The sequence below is a fragment of the Hyla sarda genome, chromosome 3, assembly GCF_029499605.1.
Source record: "Hyla sarda isolate aHylSar1 chromosome 3, aHylSar1.hap1, whole genome shotgun sequence".
In the NCBI taxonomy this organism is placed as follows: Eukaryota; Metazoa; Chordata; class Amphibia; order Anura; family Hylidae; genus Hyla; species Hyla sarda.
Window position 1 is genome coordinate 205057833 of NC_079191.1, and position 19047 is coordinate 205076879.

General features: G+C 41.6%; 1 protein-coding gene and 1 long non-coding RNA gene across 5 annotated transcripts in view; one reads left to right on the forward strand and one right to left on the reverse strand.

Moving 5' to 3' along the window:
• MYO6 (myosin VI) overlaps nucleotides 1-19047 on the forward strand; it is a 261541-nt gene that overhangs the window by 19660 nt on the left and 222834 nt on the right. The window lies entirely within an intron of this gene.
• The window catches only part of LOC130362037 (uncharacterized), a 38391-nt gene that overhangs the window by 7233 nt on the left and 12111 nt on the right, over nucleotides 1-19047 (reverse strand). The window contains exons 2-3 of one of the 2 annotated variants that reach the window (XR_008891255.1): nucleotides 1231-1310; nucleotides 170-254 (exon numbers count right to left, since the gene is read on the reverse strand). This is a non-coding gene — a long non-coding RNA (uncharacterized LOC130362037). Of the gene's footprint in view, nucleotides 1-169; nucleotides 255-1230; nucleotides 1311-19047 lie in introns of those variants that run through there. The other variant, XR_008891254.1, reaches the window with a different exon arrangement.

A 19047-nucleotide genomic window follows, 5' to 3' on the forward strand; every position in this document is an offset into this window, starting at 1 on the left:
CTAATTGCCCCATGAAATAAGACACCAGGTACAAACTGCTAATTTCCCAGGCTTACCTGCAAATGCCAGACCAGATTTTTAACATGACTTTATTTTGTGTTTGAAGATTCACTGTTATACCACATACAGTCATGCCAGTATAGTACTAGTAGGGGAGTCCAGTGGAGAAGCTGATCTGGTATCCAAGACTCTTACTAACACAACTTTGGATTTTAGACACTCTCCTTTTTCTTCTTTATATATTTGTCACCACCCTGCTTTACATAAATAGCACAAAGTTCAAGAGATTAGATTTGTTGTTGCATATTAAAGAGATCCTTTCATAATAGTGTCCTAAATCTGCTTTTAAAACAGGTCTAGAGCCAATCTGATTCCTGAAGTAGTCTAACTAGTTCTTGGGGTCTTTTATTATTTCTCTACCCTGATTTTAAAGTTGACCCTGTACCTTATTTGACAAAATTCAACCATTGTGTTAATCCTCAATTAGCGTACCATGTTATGGGGTTGCCATGTCTTCCTACCTAAATCTTCTTAAAGAGGAAAAGCAACAATGCTGCTCCTGTCCTCATATCCCGTTTCCCATGTTGTAATGAAGTGCTCGCCCATCTGACAGATTTTCAGACCGTCAGATGAAGATCCCCCCCCCCCCCATATCTCGGGATCGAGGGGACGGGGGTGGTTTGAGTAACACACTTTTTAAAAGGTGATTACCTCCCCTCCCCCCAGCCAATCTGCACTTACTAAAAACACAGCTATATTGATTTGTTCACAGGTCCACTTTAACAACATTTAGAGCTATACTTTACAGCAGGACCTGTGAGCATAGATCACAATAGACTGAACCTTTCCAAATCACATAAATTGGAAATGTTATGTGACCTTTTGAGAGGTCATTCAGCAGCAATGGGGAGGCTGAGCTCTGCTGTGAATGGTGGTGGATCCAGTGTTATCTCTCTACTCCCACTGTAAGCCTGTCTCTCATGAGAAGAAAGACTTTACTAGGAAATGATCTCTACGTAACAGAAATTCTCGACTTAGTTTTAGGCTTAGTTGTCAGTAGGAAAATTGAAAACTTTTGTGATTTTTATAAAATATAGATAGAAAAATTGAAGAAGGAAAAAAATAAAATACAAAACATCACCAAACATTCTTAAAATAATATATGGTTAACATAAAAATCTGATTTAAAAAATACATTCTTTTTTATGACATTTTTCCCATTAAGCCCACCATTTCTTTCTTCAGCTGTATCCGAACATACTGCTCAGTCGCTACGTTATACTGCTGCCTTTAACTTGCTTAGATTGGTGCTGTAAATAAACACAAGCATAACAGAAAGTTAATCCATAAAAAGATTATTTCCGTTCAACAGACAAAAAATAGTTGATGTAGAGATTTAATCCTAAAACATAGCACAGTGGTACATGCTTGTAAACATGTTATTTACCCGTTTTATTTATTTATTTTTAATATTTACCATAGATGTACAGGGAGTTTAACCAACAGATTTTTACCTTTTACTCGGAGCACATACTGTGTATTTCACACTGTGGATGCGCCAACTGCAGTCACAAGTGAGATCTCTCTTGGGATTGGGTAGCTCTGTGTGTTTGTTCATAGCAGTGGATTTCCTGCTGCGCATCTGCTAAGAGCAGCCACTGTGTCTGCAGCAGGATACATGGGCGGACACACAGGGCTACCCAAACGTAGCAGGGAGCTCACTCTTGTGTCTGCTACCAGTGCTTCCGCAGAGTGAAATATGATGCAGATGTTCTCCATGTAACCTGAACCTAAAGAAACAATAGAGCTAAAAAGTGTTCTTATAGGAAGACGGTGGATGAGTTTTGACGATTTGGAGAATATGTGTAGTTCTTGTGTTTCTCGCAGGTTTGATGATGATGTATAGAAATCCAGACAAATTACCATATACAGATAAACCATTCCAAAAGATCACCTCATTGAGATGCCCCCAATCCAGACCCAAATTTTCTGTGATGGATTATTAATCTTATATATTGGGTGATCTCTCATGAAGACTGCTGCCTTTGTTTTTCTTGACAATTGTTTGACTTTATACTCTCGTCCTGGAAAGCACCTGGCCATGAATCCTGATGATTTGTGTATTTTATCTCTGTGAATATTGTAGGAGTGAGATCACTGCCTTCACATCTGAAGAAGAGGTTCCAAAACCTCGTAACACGTAATGATGTGGCTAATAAACTGATCTTTGCTGTATAAGAAGTCTCCTGCCTGATGGAGCGCGCTGACTAACCTAGTATATTCCTGTATACTACTTTTCCTATTGTAGGGGTGAGGCATAGGCTGGTACTTAAGAAGAAAATGAAAGGAACTCATTCATCACTGAACGGTTTTGCATGGGTCACTCCCAATGGCAGGATGAGATAGGTTCACTAAACTATGTGAACCCTAACAAGCCATCATAAAAGGGGTGTGATACTCTAAGGCTATGTTCACACAGCGGAATGTCTGTGCGGAATTCGGCAAAGATATACTGGACGGATGCTTTTCTGATGCAGCAGGAGTTACATTATTATTAATGATGATAATAATAATAATATAATAATAATAAATAAATATATATATATAATTTTTTAAAAAATTTTCTTGAATTTTTCTAAACAAATAACATCACAACACAGAAATAGTGTAAAAGAAAAAAGAGAATTTCCATTTATCAAATAAGATTTTTTTGGTTCAGTTATATGCTCCATTTTGGTGTATATCACTGTTATAATTCAAATATGTCAACATTGCTGGGATACAGTGAACTAAGGAAACTAAAAAATGCAGAGTTACATTAATTTTAATGGGATTCTGCTGGACTGTGCACATGGGCGGAAATCCCAATTCCGGCGTCTGCAGAAAGAATTAACTTGTCTATTCTTTTTGTGGATTTTGCTTGGAAATACATTGCTGTCTATGAGACGGCGCATTTCCGAGCTGTCCTAGTGATCACCAGACCATTCAAATGTACGGAATGTCCATCTGTGTTTTCTGGGCGGACAGTCCGCACATTTATCACAGTCTGAACCCGACCTGAGGCTTTTTTTTTTTTCACTTGGGAGACTGTTGACCAGTGCTGATCAGTTAGATTGCCCTTTACAAGGCAAAGTTGTTACAAGAGGGGCAATTGACTGAAGATGATCCCAGCGTCACCTGACAAGTAAGCAGTTGCTGATTTGTTGGCTTAGCTCTTTTAAGAAGTTATGTAACATGTTCTATAGTTTAGTCATTTGGATCCAATATTTTTTTCCCCCCAGAAAATATGAAACCTTATCATACATTACCGGCCTGAACTGTTGACAGAAGGTAGCAAAATCCAGGGATTTATTAGTTTTTCTCCAGTCCTGGCCTGATATTCTGGTGATCATGGAACCACTGTATACTTTGTTTTCAGTTCTTTTCAGGCTGGGACATTGGTTATCTTCACACCACACTTGTATTTCTAAGCCCTAGGAGATCAGTTGTTTATAAAGCTAGCGGTCAAGGTGTTTTTCCACCTGAATAAATCTACCGTATTTTTCGTCATATAAGACGCTCCGGCATAAAAGACGCACCCAATTTTAAAGGATAAAAATAAAGATTCTGAACCAAATACAATGTAAAGTATAGGACAGTGATCTTCAACCTGCGGACCTTCAGATGTTGCAAAACTACAACCCCCAGCATGCCCGGACAGCCGTTGGCTGTCCGGGCATGCTGGGAGTTGTAGTTTTGCAACATCTGGAGGTCCGCAGGTTGAAGACCACTGGAGGAGGTAGTTCTCACGTGTCCCCCGCCACTCCGGACCCGTCACCGCTGCCCTGAATGTCGCTCCATCGCTGTCGCCGTGTCCCCGGGGTGTCCCCATTGCTCCGGAACGTCTCTGCTGCCCGGTATCCTCGCTCTCCATCGCCGCTATCACATCGCTACGCACGCCGCTCCTATTGGATGACGGGACGGCGTGCACGACGACGTGATGGCGACGAAGGAGACCACCGGCCATGCAGGGGATCCCGGCACGGAGCAGACACTGAGGAGGCAGGTAAGGTCCCTCTTGGTGTCCTGTAAGCTGTTCGGGACGCCGCAATTTTAACTGTGGCGGTCCTGAATAGCCCAACTGAGCAGGCGGGTTAGTGTCACTTTCGCTTCAGACACGGCGGTCAGCTTTGATCGCCATGTCTGAAAGGTTAATACAGGGCATCACCACGATCGGTGATGTCCTGCATTAGCCGCGGGTCCCGGCCGTTGATGACCGCAGGGACCGCCCCCCAATAGGACAGGGTTTTAATGTGTATTTGCCGTATAAGACGCACCAACTTTCCACCCCCCCCCCAGTTTTGGGGAAGAAAAAGTGCGTCTTATACGGCGAAAAATACGGTACTTCTAGAAATAATGATGTCAAGGTCTATTACTATAACAATTGATTCTAATAGAAAGCTACTTTGTTGTTTGCAAAACTTATTGTTCAGGCTTCAACATCTTTTCTCAGTGGTTAGTGTTGTAGACTTGACTTTACTATTGACCAAACTAAATAATTTACACCATTTGAACTATATTGGAAAAGCCACTGGTATTACAGGGAATTTCTTTTTGCAAATGTCACTTTGCTGCCAAATGTACAGGATTTAGGAAATAAAGCTGAATATTGTTTCTTGTGCAAATTTATACAGTTATAGGCAGCTTCAGGCAGGTTTGACATAGATGTATTACGGTCATATTTTGACCGCCATTCCCATCTTGACCTTGGGTCCAATGATCTGAAATTGAGAGGTGCCTGTCTGAGTCATCAGACCTGGAGTCAGGCCGGAGCTTGTGGCCATAATACGCCTGGATGAAACGGACCTTTGACACTCATACAACCCCATCAGGCGCAAACGCTAGAAGCCTCATAGAGTACACTTGTAGATGTTTGGACTGAAGAAGAGTAGAACTTCTTGTTTATCCAAAGAATACAAGAAGCATATATGCACTCACCGCACAGTTGGTGTCTAGGCGTTCGGATGTCTGGGATTACGGGGTCGGTGTCTAGGCGTTCAGATGTCCGGGATTACGGGGTCATCCGTGCAGACGCTTGTGTGGAGCGCTCAGAAGCAACACCGGCTGTTTGGCACGTCAGTGCATACTTCTTCTAGCCTCTAGGAGGCCGGAAGAAGTAGGCACTGATGTGAGAAACGTCCGGTGTTGCCTCGAAGCGCTCCACACAAGCGTCTGCACGGATGACCCCGTAATCCCGGACATCTGAACGCCTAGACACCAACTGTGCGGTGAGTGCATATATGCTTCTTGTATTCTTTGGATTATTGATACTTGATCTCAGTATATACACCCCGCAGGTGTCATTTGTATTGGATCGTGAGGGATACTGCTGTTGCGCTAAGAAACATATGTTTAATCAAGAGGAATTTGATTTATTACTACATAGTGGCCTTACCTTTTCTTACTATTAACTTCTTGTTTATGTTCGCATACATTGAGTGGCTACTAGATATCTGTTGTCAACAGGGTTTCCAAATGGTGGATAAGTATTGCCGATGTAAAGCTTTAACATAGCTTTAACACATTTTTTTTTATTTTTTTATTTTTTTTATTCTCAGTCTTCATAAGAAGGTTTAGCTGTTGAAAGAGAGAGAGAGAGAGTTTTGCTGCACTTTCTTAGCTTTTTATTATAGTACAGCTAGCCATGAGGAATAACTAGTCATGCTATGTGGTTATGGCTGCAGACTGCTGAATTACAAGAAACGGGCAGACAGTCTGTAATCTCGTAGAAGTAGCTGGCATTCACTACACAGCTTTCTTGTTGTACATACCAAAGCGTCCAGCTACAATTGTACTACAAACCCTTCATTGTGCTTTGGGGGTTTACTGCTGTTCAGCCCTGAAGGCAGATTACATTTCTATTTGATCATTACAATAATCATTTAAAGTATTGAAAATGACTATGTAAACTGAAGAAAGGCCGCACATAGGGGAAGACCTCATAGTTCAAGTGAGAGGGGACTGACCTTACTCATTTCGGATAATTGAGAGATTATAGAGTGAGAAACAAATGTGTGGATTGTTGTCATCTGATGTCCTGCCCTCCTCCTACCATCTTTAGTATCATTACAATACAGGGGTATGGAAATAAAAAAAAATAAAAACTAAAATGAAAATCCACTTGTCCTGGTAGACAAAATAATTTTAATCAAAATAGTACGTACATTTTGGGGTTTTCTTTTTTTTCGCTGTTCACCTTGAGTTGTTGTTTTCTGTCTAACCTTACACATTATTTTAATAGGGCCTGAATATACCAATACCAAATATTTTTTTTCTTCTTTAAAAAAAAAAAAAAAAAAAAATAATTATTCCTGAACCCCTATAACATTTTTATTTTTCCGTATACCAGGCTGTATAAGGGCTCAATTTTTGGGCCGTAATCTGCTGTGTGTATCGGTACCATTTTGATATTGATTGGATTTTTTTAACACTTTTTACTTCATTTTTACTGGGATATGATGTTCTAAATAGAGATGAGCGAATTTACAGTAAATTCGATTCGTCACGAACTTCTCGGCTCGGCAGTTGATACCTTATCCTGCATAAATTCAGCTTTCAGGTGCTCCGGTGGACTGGAAAAGGTGGATACATTCCTAGGAAAGAGTCTCCTAGGACTGTATCCACCTTTTCCAGCCCACGGGAGCACCTGAAAGCTGAACTAATTTATGCAGGAAAAGTCATCAACTGCCGAGCCGAGAAGTTCGTGACGAATCGAATTTACTGTAAATTCGCTCATCTCTAGTTATAAACATAAAAAACCTCAATTCTGTGATTTTTTTTTTTTTTTTACGTTAACGCCATTGACCGTACGGGATATAAAATATAATTTTGTAATCATTCGGACAATTATGCACATGCCAATACTAAATGTGGTTTATTTTTATTATGCTTACATATTTTTATGTGGAAAATGGGAAAAGGGGGGTGATATGAACTTTTAATATGGAAGGGGTTAATGGGTGTTTTTTTTTTTTTTTACTTTTTTTTTATGCACTTGATTAGGAGGAATCATTGATCTGTGTTCAGTTGGTTGGGCCTTCTCAAGGCAGGCTCAATCAAATGCAGATCTGTGGGAGCAGCCATGAATGCAGAGGTAAGCCCTCCGGCTACCTCAATAGTGGATCCCCGCCGCTGCGGGGGTGGAGGGATGGTTGGGGGGGGGATCTTAATCTCTGATGAGCAGTTTGCACTGTGCGATACTTGATCTTAAAGGACATCTGCAGCATGATTAACACTTATCCCCTGTCCACAGGATAAGGGATAAGTGTTTGATCGCGGGGGGGTGCGACCGCTGGGACCCCCTGTGATCTCCTGTACGGGGCCGCTGCTGTCCTGTGCAGGGGGCATAGCAGCCGCAGCATGACGTTGAAGCCAGCACGCCTCCTCCATACATCTCTATGGGAGAGGCGGGGAGGCAGCGTTCGTGCCTCCCCATCTCCCCCATAGAACTGTATGGGGACGGGGAGGAGACGGGGGCGTCACCGTCGACCTCTAGATTGACGCTACGTCACCATGAGTGCTAATGGCGGCGCCCCGTTAGGGAGATCGAGGGGGGTCCCAGCGGTCGGACCCCCACAATCAAACACTTATCTTCTTGTAGATCTAATCCTTCCAATAGTTATTAGCTTCTGAAGTTGAGTTGTTGTTTTCTGTCTAACTGCTCTCTGATGACTCACGTCCCGGGAGCTGTGCAGTTCCTATGGGGATATTCTCCCATCATGCACAGCTCCCGGGACGTGACATCATCATTGAGCAGTTAGACAGAAAACTTCATAAGCTAATAACTATTGGAAGGATTAAGATTTTTTAATAGAAGTAATTTACAAATCTGTTTAACTTTCCGGAGCCAGTTGAGATATAATATATAAAAAAAGTTTTTGCCTGGAATACACCTTTAATTATTTCAGCAAAGCAATCTATCTGAAACTTCTTCGCCCGCACTGTCCCATTGACAGAAACAGAAGTAGGACTTTGCTGCATCGGGAATTTCTTAGATGATGATGGTATGAACCCAATTTAACTCCCAGTACTGCAACTGAGCATGTGCAACCAGAAAGTGAAAACTAAACTACAGGTTTAGCTACAGTGAACTATAAACCTTACATTTTGGGACAATTAAAGAAGTTATTCAGTGCTAAGAAATGTATCCCCTATCAGGGGGTCCAAATGCTGGGACCCTCCCCTGTGATCTTCCGTACGGGGCCTGTCCCGACTGGGCTGCTGTGTCTGTGACAGACTGCAGGTCAACTGGCACAAACATGCCCTCTCCATTCATCTCTATGGGAGAGGCGGAGACACAGCGTGTCTCCGCCTCTCCAATAGAGATGAATGGAGGGCCGTGTTTCGACCAGCTGACGTGCTGGGTACGAAACACGCCCCGTACAGAAGATGGCGGGGTCCCAGTAGTCGGACCCCCCACGATCAGTCATTTATCCCCTATCCTACATTAGGGGATACATTTCTTAGCACTGGACATCTTTAATTATCATGGATTATGTGAGTATTTTTACTTTGTATAATAGGAAGTCATATATTGTATACTGATATATACCCCTTTAAATTGATTGTTCAGAAAAAGAAAACCAGAGCTAACTTTTCCAAAAACAGTGCCACCCCTGTCCTTAGATTGTGTGTGGTATTGTAGCTCAGTTCCATTAAAGCGAATGGAGACAAATCGTAGTACCACACACAACCTGAGAACAGGGGTGTCGCTGTTTTAGAAGAAATTAGCTCTGGGTCTTTATTCCTGGACAACCCTTTAAACTAATGTTTTTTTAGGGGAGCATAGACCTGTTACATGGCACTATATGGCAGCATATAAAGTACCTCTGAATTGCCTCCTTTGGCTGGCTTTACTGCATACTGTACCTGTGGTCAGCTTCCTTCTTATATACAACCCCCAATTGGGTGCACTGGTGCTTTAGGCTCCCCCCTAAATGTCAGAATGTTGGGTCATTTGCCATATTTGTGCCATTATTTTCCTGTTCTTAGTTTTGGTGTAGCAGGAATACTAAAGACTTGGATTCCGTATGAAGGGCTTTGCTGTAGCACTTCTAAGTGTATTTCTCCTCTAAATAAGGTTCTCTGCGTGTGTCGTAATTACAGTCTAAATGGAAAATGCAGTAAAGCTGCGCAGCGCTGGCCAAAGCCGAGTATTTCACACCATAATTATGTGGCATCTAGAAGAGACTCATTGTTATGTAGGAAATGTATGGCTTGTTAAGCGGAGTACTTCTGGATACGCTATAATTGTTTTCAATTGTCGCCATGAGTAATCTAGGCTATTCACTGCCTTAGCTTCAGTATATAAGAAATGCGGGGAGTGGGAAGAGTATACATTTTCTTTTTCATGCAAAGTGCTTTCATTTGGTCAAAAGATGTATTATTAGAACGAAGGTATTTTCTGGCTGTACATACCTAGAAAAATGTCATTTTCTTGCTTTTGGGTCACTTCCAATGTTTGTTTCAAATTAGCTGTTGCCAGAAAGTTATACAGGTTTGTAAATTACTTCTATTTAAAAATCTTAATCATTCCAGTACTTATCAGCTGCTGTTTGCTTCACAGGAAGTTGAGTAGTTCTTTCCATTCTGACCACAGTGCTCTCTGCTGCCACCTCTGTCCGTGTCAGGAACAGACTGGAGCAGGAGAGGTTTGCTCTAGGGATTTGCTCCTGCTCTGGACAAATCTTGACATGGACAGAGGTGGCAGCAGTGAGCACTGTGGTCAGACTGGAAAGAACTACACGACTTCCTCTGTGTGAGAGCTGCAGCTTCTTCGCGGTTTACATAAGGTCATACTTGCAATCCGTGTGCTTCTTGTAGTCATGGTGTAAAGTACTGCAACGCTGTTCCATTCAACTCAACAGGAGAACGCTACTAATAGTACAAAAACTGCTCTAGAAGCTGAAGAACCCCCACCGATCTAATATTGGTAACCTGTTCGGAGGGTTGTAAAAAGCTGTCATCTGGGTAACCCTTAAAGGGGCTATATGAGATTAGAAAAGGATGTTTTTCTTTTCACGAGTTTTCTTTTAAATTGTTTTTTTTGATTTTCAAGAAATAACATTCAATTTTACAACACAGAAAACAATGTAAATAAGATTTCTATGTATCATGTAGTAAATGAAGCTATGTACTACATTTTTAGTGCACTTTGCTTTATCTTAATATGTAGCATCCCTATTTTGGTACAAGGAGAGATAATAAAAAATAGCAATTATAAAAAAAAGGAAAGCAAACAAAAGGGTAGTAGCAATAAAGAAAAAAAAAAAAAAAAAAAAAGAATCATCCGGGCAAAGAGCAGCACCCGCATTCTATGCGGGGCTGCAACTCCAGTCTCGGCAAGCTCCTTGTTTCCGGGACTGGGGACACGTAACGCCACACCCCCCTCGTTATGTCACACCCCCTCCATTTATTTCTATGGAAGGCGGCGTGACAGACATGAATGGAGGGGGCGTGGCGTGATGTAATGAGGGGGCATGGCGTTATGTCACGTCCCCAGTACTGGAACCTAAGAGCTTTCAGAGACTGGAGGTTCAGCCCTGCATAGAATGCGGGTGCTGCACAAAGATTGCAGGGGGTCCCAGTGGTGCCCCCCCCCTCCCTTTAGATAGGGGATAAGATGTCTTTGGCTGGATAACTTTTAAGAACTGGTCTGGAACTTGCATCCATACCAGTTCTTGTCAAGGGTTTTCCTCAGATGTTTTATTTTATTATTATTATTATTATTAGTTTTTTATACCGTATATACTCGAGTATAAGCCGACCCGAATATAAGCCAAGGCCCCTAATTTTACCCCAAAAACCCAGGAAAAGTTATTGACTCGACTATAAGCCTAGGGTGGGAAATACATCATCCCGCCATGTCATCATCCAGACCCCCGTCATCATTCCCCCCCCCTTCATCACCCCCCCCCCCCTTCATCATCACCACCTGTTAATCCCTTCATCAGTGGTCTTCAACCTGCGGACCTCCAGATGTTGCAAAACTACAACTCCCAGCATGCCCGGACAGCCATTGGCTTTCCGGGCATGCTGGGAGTTGTAGCTTTGAAACCTCTGGAGATCTGCAGGTTGAAGACCACTGCAGCCTTCGTCATCATCCAGACCCCCCTTTTGTTTTCTACTCACCTCCCCTCGGTGGGAAGGAAGGATGAGCTGGCCCGGGCCATCTATGCTGCAGGGACCGTCCGGTGGGGAGGGTTAGTCGTTCCGGGCTGTCCATCTTCCCCCGGGAGGGACAGTCCCTGCAACATAGATGGCCCGGACCAGCTCACCCTTCCTTCCCATCGAGGGGAGGTGAGTAGAAAACTAAAAGGGGGGTCTGAATGATGACGAAGGCCACAGTGGTCTTCAACCTGCGGACTTCCAGAGGTTTCAAAACTACAACTCCCAGCATGCCCGGACAGCCGATGGCTGTCCGGGTATGCTGGGAGTTGTAGTTTTGCAACATCTGGAGGTCCACAGGTTGAAGACCACTGAGAAGGGATTGACAGGCGGAGAGTTCACTCGAGTATAAGCCGAGGGGGGCATTTTCAGCACGAAAACTCGGCTTATACTCGAGTATATACGGTATATAAAGAATAGTATTGAAAGAATATATAAAGTCATTTGTGACAGATTGTGGAATAAAGTGTTTCATCATTATCTGTTGTATATTATATTTTTCTTTACAACTCAACCAGTTGAATGTCAATGTCACATGTTCAAATATTTCTAAGAATAATTCCAAGATGTAGAAATTGTGAACTCTAGGAACGTATCCTGGGGGTAGAAAAACACATGATTGAAAGACCAAATCTGGGTGGGAGGAAAAAGCAAAGATCAGGAGAGAATAAACCCTACATGTGTAATCCAATACTACTGCTTTATGTAACATTTGCTGCTATTGTCTCATCTCATCACCCATTTATTTCAGGAGAGGACTGTCAAAGCAGGTTGTCTATCCTGTGGATTGTATTATGGCTATGTGATACCTGGGACACAATGGCCGCAGGCAGTATTTGCCGTGTGCTTTTACTGACAAGGACATGTCATTTTGTCATATTTGACCATATAATAGCAAAGATTAGGATTCATTGAAGGGACAGTGAGTGGCTTAAAGGGGTACTCCGGTGAAAACCTTTTTTCTTTTAAATCAACTGGCTCCGGAAAGTTAAACAGATTTTTACATTACTTCCATTAAAAAATCTTAATCCTTCCTGTACTTATTAGCTGTTGAATACTACAGAGGAAATTATTTCCTTTTTGGAATGCTCTCTGATGACATCACGAGCACAGTGCTCTTTGCTGACGTTATTATAATAGTAATAATAAGTCTTTATTTATTGTTGTCCTTAGTGGGATTTGAACCCAATTTTTTTAATAGATATAATTTACAAATATGGCCAAAAAACAGAGATATCAATGTCCGGCACAGCTGCTGACCACCGATAGGACCTGGATCTAGGATGAATAGGAGTAGTCCCCGAAGCTAAGGTAGTGCTCTGACTTGTAAGACGAGTCAAATACAATGTGCAAGGAGAAGGTGAAAAAAGTCGGCAGACTCACCAAGGCTTCTTTTTTCAGGGTTGCTTCTTTATTAAATACTCACATATAAAACTTTGTGCATAGGGGGAGAGAGGATCACATGGAGGGGGATATTCAAATGAATACCCCCCTCCATGTGATCCTCTCTCCCCCTATGCACGAAGTTTTATATGTGAGTATTTAATAAAGAAGCAACCCTGAAAAAAGAAGCCTTGGTGAGTCTGCCGACTTTTTTCACCTTCTCCTTGCACATTATAATTTACAAATATGTTTAACTTTCTGGCACCAGTTGATTTAAAAGAAAAAAGGTTTTCACCGGAGTACCCCTTTAAGCTGGTGACATGACATGAGTTGTTAGAAGTGCATGTGGCTTGAATTCAGTTCTTATTTGATTCTTTTTTGGTGTAATGTTCTGTCATTCAGTTTTGTATGAGACATGTTTTCTCCTAAATGTTTTTCCCAAATTTTCAGTAAGGAATGTACAGAATTCCAGGCAGAGACTAACCCCCACTCAGTTGTCACTGGCAATATTTTGTTTGCTCTCCTCCTACACATGGCTTGTCCAGATTATTAGCACATGCATGAGGCCTCAGTCTCTGTCAGTGACATTCCTGATGTAAATGGAAGAATATGGTTAGTACCTCTGCGGGGAGATTTTTTTCCCTTCTCCTGAGACCTTTTATAGGAAATAACACTGTTTACTGCCCACATGACATAATAATAATAATAATTTTATTTATATAGTGCCTACAGATTTATTTATATAGCGCCTACAGCCATTGGCTGTCCGGGCATGCTGGGAGTTGTAGTTTTGCAACATCTGGAGGTCTGCAGGTTGGAGACCACTGGCGCACAGTATAGAGTTCCAGCGCCCGGCGGCCCCCAACAAAGAGGAGGAGGGCAGTGCTTGCGGGTGACATATGTGAGTAGTACCCCGCTGGGCTGATCATTAATTGGGGGGGGGGGCAGAACAGTGCTGGCGGGTAACATAGGATTAGTTCCCCGATGTGGGTAACTAATACATTCCCGGGGGGAGGGGCCAAACCAGTATTGCGATATGGGGGAAAATTCATATCGTGCAGCCCAAAAAATGTGGTATTCGGTATGAACCGGTATACCGCCCAACCCTATGATCAGCTATAGTCTATATTGGAACCTGGTGGTTTTATGCCTACATGGAGGGCACCTCACACAGGCTGTAGATAGGGAGTAGAGCATGCAAAAGAGAAAAGCTACAAAGACTGTGTGTATAGAAACAAAACTGGCCCAGCAAAAGACTCTGGAAGTCTGAACCAAGGACAGGTTGCAAACTAACAGGTGAGGGTCCTCTGCACTCTCAGAATGGGTTTATAATAAGAATTTGATATCTTGACTCAAAGCTTTATAGTAACGCACATACATTTACACACACTAGACAAGCAGGAGGACATTAACCGAGATGACAGGACATGTGCCATTCTAGCTGTAACATAGAGCTGAGAGCATGCTGCAGTGACTTGAGCCAGAGAAACATTCATTCCCAGTGCGGGTTCACACAGAGTATTTTGGTCTGTTTTCTTTTAGTCAAAGCCAGGAGTGCCTATGGCGATACCACTTAGAGTACTCCTGTGGAAAACTTATTTTTTTAATTTTTTTTTAAATCAATTGGTGCCATAAAGTTAAACAGATTTGTAAATCACTTCTATTAAAAAATCTTAATCCTTCCAGTACTTATTAGCTGCTGAATACTACAGAGGAAATGGTTTTCTTTTTGGAACACTGAGCTGTTTGCTGACATCATGACCACAGTGCTCTCTGCTGACATCTCTGTCCATTTTAAGAACTGCCCAGAGTAGGAGAAAATCCCTATAGCAAACATATTCTGCTCTGGACAGTTCCTAAAATGGACAGAGATGTCAGCAGAGAGCACTGTGGTCATGATGTCAGTAAAGAGCTCTGTGTTCCAAAAAGAAAATAATTTCCTCTGTAGTATTCAGCAGCTAATAAGTACTGGAAGGATTAAGATTTTTTAATAGAAGTCATTTACAAATCTGTTTAACTTTCTTTCCATCCAGCTAATGTTTAGTTCCCTCTTTGTAATGCGTCAATATGCTATATACGGTTATATATGCTGTTTTATTGTGTACAGTTTCAGGTTATACCAGAAGATACACTCCTAAACGATAGTTCAGTAAACATTGGGAAATGGTTTTTATAGCAGCCATCGCATTCTTCATGTATTATTGGTGAGTAAAGGGTTTTCAAGTCTATACAAATAGAGTATTGTTCAGCTGGTGGGAGCACAGAGACAAGTAGTGCGAGCCCTTCTGAATCAATATGCAGGCCATTGTGCTCTACATTGTGGCCAGTAGATGGCCAGGTGCTTATTTTAGTGCTGGGGACCTTTTTGCGAATAGCATGGGACAGATAATCGGAGAACTACCGTACATCTTGTAAGCAAAATGTGAGATTTCTACCAGAATGTCTTCTTTGTCAACTCATGAGCTCAACCATCTTTCTAAAGATGTATGGCCATAGCCTATGCGTAAAATGACCGATAAATGTTCTATTTATTGGTACTTCAAGTGTAGGGTCAGAAGGAGATATATATATGTTGGGCTGAATGCTTGTCATATGTGTTTTTCAGGCCTTATACAGAAACCATTTGCGCTGTCCTTTGGTGTTCAGTCACTGGTAAACCACACTTGGTCCATTTCCTAAACATCTATTTTATTTTTGTGTGGCCTGCCATGAGTTTTCGTCTAACACTAAAAACAGTATACACAGGGGTGGTGGTGGTGGTGATGGTTGGGGGGGATGATGTGGGATATCAAAACTTGTGCAGAGGAAACATTGACCAGTTGCCTATAGCAACCAATCAGATCTCTTCTTTTATTTTTGAAAAGGCCAATGAAAGAAGCGATCTGGTTGCTCTAGGCTACTGGTCAACTGTTACTCTGCACAGGTTTCAGTACGTTCAGGAAATTGACCAAATATAGTCACTGGTAGACTGTGTTCACTGCATTAAACTCTTGCATATACTCACTGGTATAGGTTGTCATACATTTTTGCTAACATTTACACTGAATGTATTGTCTGAACGTGATGTAAAATGGGCTTTTAGATGGGTTTTTCGATTCTTACGAATGGGCCTAGAGTTGACATAGGACATGTATGTGCACTTCTGTCGTCTTCAAGTTTCTAGTGTTTTCTATGTATGCTAAGGTTGTATGGGTATGCAGAAATGAAATATGTTGCTTGACATGGCTGTATTGGTTTTCTTTAGGGAAAATAAAAGTGGTTTCCCATCTGACAAAATGATCCCCTATGTACAGGATAGAGGGATAGAGCTGGGGCCCCTGCAATCTTCAGGGCCACTCCTCCCATAAAGAAGAAATAGAGCAAAGATGCACATGATTGATCCACTGCTTTATTCCGACGCTTAACTGTGGTCTCCGTTCTCATAAATGTGGGGGCCCCTTGTGGTTGGACACCTGCAATCTAGAAAATGGGGACCCCAGTTTATCCTGTGGATCGGGGCTAACTTTGCCAGATGGGAAAACCCTTTTAAATTGTAGCAGATTTGTTGCTGAAATATTTGTTAAAAATCTGTTCCCTACATCTGAATATAGTTGCCTCGGCAGCATGGGATTTTTACCATAGTGAAGCTGTCATTTCCTCCTAAACTTTGTCCACATTAGAGATGAGCGAAGTTACAGTAATTCGATTGGTCACAAACTTCTCGGCTCGGCAGTTGATGACTTTTCCTGCATAAATGAGTTCAGCTTTCAGGTGCTCCGGTGGGCTGGAAAAGGTGGATACAGTCCTAGAAGACTCTCTCCAAGGACTGTATCCACCTTTTCCAGCGCACCGGAGTACCTGAAAGCTGAACTCATTTATGCAGGAAAAGGCAGCAAGAGAAGTTTGTGACGAATCGAATCATTGTAACTTCGCTCATCTCTAGTCCACATCGTGGAAAAATATTCCTCTAAAATTTCACTGCTGCACCGTGCACACAGAAATTTGTGTGCTGGAAGCATCTTGCACGGAAAATCAAATGCTGCAGAAAGAATGGACATGTTACTCTTTCGGCCCAATCCGCTTGGAATTACATTGCAATCTATGGATACTGCGTATATCCAAGCACCCCTAGGACATTCTGCAAAAAATTATAGCATGTGAACAGTTTAGGGTGCATTCAAACCATGTTTTCAATCTCCATAGAATTTCAAAACAGCCTACTGCCGTAATGGTACCCGGACATGTGGCATACCCCAATCAATTAATTGAGCCGAATGGTGTCCCCTAATGAATCCGGTCAGATGTTTTTCTGACAGTATCCAGTGTTTGGCCCGGGCTATTTTACATAATTTTTAATCACTTGTGAAATTCATTCTGAAACACATACATGCCTGTAGTTCGTATGCAGAGAATTTATGTATTTTTTTGTTTTTTATTTCATGCTGACTCCACAACTCATGCAGTCATGTAACCCAGCCAGGTGACTGCATCAGCCATGGTCCCAGGTGGGAGCGTGCATGGAATTTTCTAGTTCATTATCTAGATTAAAGGTCTAGTGCTGGACCAATTCCACCGAGACAGTGTATACACAAGTCATTGCAGAACAGTGACGGCAATTGTTGTGGCCATAATTCTAAAGGGAAGTCCTCTATCTTTCTAGACAAGTTCCATTTTGCTTTTATCCAACAGCCCCTCTAGTGATATGTTTAGATTTACAGCAAGTTTGTCCTTCATATATATTAGATCTACCCATCTGTATATGAAACCACTTACCGGAAAACACGTGCCATAAGAATATCCTTGTGGTTTATGTTTCAAAACCTTATGGGATTATTTTGTTCTTAGGTAACCAATAGTATAGCAAAAAGGTCTAAACTACAGTGTTATCAATAGGCAAATGCATCCAAATTGTAGGATGCCTAAACATGCATGCATTTAGCTTTTTGTTTTTTTTGTACTGATATGGACTTGAGAACATGCCCCCTATTTACAGCTGCACTTGGCTATGTTCGAAAGTCCCATAGAGTGTGAATGGAGTGATGGTCCAGTAGGCTTGCATACACTCAAGGGGTGGCAAGTGGCCTCTGTTCTTGTGAATCAACCAGTCAGACCCCCACCAGTCAACCAGCTTTTTTTCCTAGCCTTTGGATAGGGTTAACATTTTCTCTGGGGATAACCTCTTTAATTGACAATTCTAGGGAGAAATGCCATTAAAATAGAACTGCTTTTCTTATGTCCAGCATGCATAGCTATTGCTACTTTGGTAAGTCATAGTGAGGGTTAAACATTCTCGGAATTGTGTGAATTTCGTTTGAGTCATCAACATTGCCAATGTTTTTATGTCTTTATGTATTGAAAAAATGGGACCAGTAGTTGAATTGTGTTCTGATGTATTGTAACATCAATATATTACTGCATTACTGCAAATTCCAGGACCTTCTCCATTAAAGTGTCTATAAAGAAACTTTTGAGGAGCCTGTTACATAAAAATATCACCTCATTCTTCATCGTGATTAATTGTATTGACTTGGTGAGGAGTGGATTTACCATAGTTGTCATTGATTAGTTACTTTCTAGAAGGTTCCTTCATAACCATTAATCACCATAGACAGACAAACTCATTATTACTGGAAGTAAAGACGAAATTTCGTTTTTTTTTCTCCCTATTACCAAGAGATGAGAATGTGATCCAAGGTGTTTAGCGCTAATAGTCATGGGCATGCACCATCAGAAATGTGTTAAGTCATGGACTTTCTGACATTTACAAATGACTCATCTTGGGTAATTGGTTTTTTTCTACTTCGTGTTCCTCCCTTTTGTTTTATGCATCCTAGAGAGGAAAATAACTATCATCCGTACAGCTATTATCCTTTTGGTATAAGGTCACTTGTGGAATGCTGGGAATAGATAAATAACAGAACATTGCTTGTACAATATGGAATAGTTAAAGGGGTACTCCGGTGGAAAACTTTTTTTATTTATTTATTTATTTTTTTTTTTTAAATCAACTGGTGCCAGAAAGTTAAACAGATTTGTAAATTACTTCTATTATAAAAAATCTTAATCCTTCCAGTACTTATTAGCTGCGGACTACTACAGAGTAAATTATTTTCTTTTTGGAACACAGAGCTGTCTGCTGAATCACGAGCACAGTGCTCTCTGCTGACATCTCTGTGCATTTTAAGAATTGTCCAGAGCAGGAGAAAATCCCCATAGCAAACATAACCTGCTCTTGACAGTTCCTAAAATGGACAGAGATGTCAGCAGAGAGCACTGTGCTTGTGATGTCAGCAGAGAGCTCTGAGTTCCAAAAAGAAAATAATTTCCTCTGTAAAATTCAGCCCCAAAACTCTGATGGAGGTTATGGACTTTGGCTATCATCCATAAAGCTCCTTCAAGTGTGTTATGTGTTTATGGAGACTAGTGTTGCTCGCGAATATTCGCAATTCGAATATTATTCGCGAATATCGCATATTCGCG